The following is a 1,908-nucleotide window of genomic DNA, read 5'->3' on the forward strand; positions in this document are numbered from 1 at the left end:
TCGTTATTATGAGTAACACATGTAGATAGCATATCAACGCATTGTTTAAATAACATATCTGGAGAGCGGGGGAAAGGGTGAGTGTAAGGGGAAGGAAGTGACTCGGGATGGAAGAGAGAGTGATACTCAAGAAGGAGAGCGGAGATTGAATTACATTACACTAAAAAAATATTAAATATATTATTATTTATTTAAAATTATATATATATATATATATATATATATATATATATATATATATATATATATATATATATATATATATATATATATATATATATATATATATATATATATTTTAAGATTTTTTTATTTTTTTTATTTAAAATATAGGTTTAAATATTGTTTTTTTTATTAAAAATGTATTTTGTATATTCTGTTTTTTTTTTTATAATAATAATGGATTTTTAACTATGATTTTAAAAATATTGTAATTTTGAGATTGGGAAAAACAAGGTTATGAGAAATGATATTTTTTGTTTGTTTAGGGATTGGTTTTAAAAGTTTGATAGTAAGAAGTGACAATTTAATAAAAAATAAGGAGGTACTAGAAAGAAGTGACAATCTGATTAAAAAAAAAAGAGTTACTAGGAATGCAAACTTATAATGTCAATTTAAAAAAAAAAACATAATTTTAACCACCAAAAATATATGTTATAAGTCACACTATTTTTAAAATGGGATAAAAATAACTACTAAATACAATTTCTAAAAAATGGAGACTCTTTAGAATTATTTCACATCAATATTTACATTGGTAAATATAATTATTTATGTCAATTGGGTTGGTTGGGAGGAATGTTTGAGACCCTCCTCATTCAGGTTCAATTTCCACAAGTGACACGATGAGCTTTGATGAAATAGCTTTAATTCCATGATGTAACGGATTGAAACATGTATATTACCCATACAAAATATAAAGAGTATTTAAAGTCAACTAGAGTTATCTTGGGTGGTTTGTGAGAAGGGATGACTGCTTCTACTTGGTTAAGTGCTCTTTTTCCTCGGACTTAAGGAAATAGGTCAATGACCCAAGACCAAGAGGCATTTGGCATGAGTGAAAGCTTGCGTCCTTACAGATCACTAGTGGGTAATTCTAGGTGGTGTGGTTTTCTTTGAATGACAATGAAAAGTCAGCATGCATTTGCAGAAGTAGCCAATGATGGTTGTCCCCATTGTTGCTTTGGAAACTAAATTATGATAGGTTTTCCCAATAAGGCTCAATGCATATACAGTGTATGAAACATCACGTCTATGACAGTTGTATTGCTCTACACAACCCCATAGTCACTTAACAATCAATATAAATGAAAAATAATTGGACAGATCCACGAGCGCTAGGACTGTAACTATCACCTCACTTCATACTTTGATGTGCCCTGCAACTATAACGAATCGTTGACCCAACTCATTTCTCGTTGATGGTACGCACCAAACTATATCAGATTGCAATGATTGTTGGCAGACTCGAAAATTTTCAGGTAGAGCACTTCTTTGCTTCCAAATATGATGGAAAACCCCCCTCCCCCCCCCAAAAAAAAATACATGTTGTAAACACAAAAAGAATAATCTCAAAACAAATACATGCTCTCTTATCTCCCTTGGCCCACGAGGGGCCAAGGCCCAACCCATACGGGCTCTGATACTAATAAATATGTTCTAAATGGACACTCATTACATTGATCAAATAATATTGCATATATACATGAAGTGTTGACTCAAGATAGGGAAATTGTCGTAGATACACAATCAGTTGGTTGAGAGAATATCTCAACCACACACCAATCTCGGAAACACAACAAAACTTTTAAATCTTGCATTACATTAAACACATATAAATACATTAATTATTGGTTTAAGATAAAAATATTATCTTAACCATACAATCCAATTTGTTGAGAGAATATC

Source organism: Pinus tabuliformis, chromosome 3_1, assembly GCF_031772625.1.
Source record: "Pinus tabuliformis cultivar Carrire ecotype Pingquan chromosome 3_1, CPIR1, whole genome shotgun sequence".
Taxonomy (NCBI): domain Eukaryota; kingdom Viridiplantae; phylum Streptophyta; class Pinopsida; order Pinales; family Pinaceae; genus Pinus; species Pinus tabuliformis.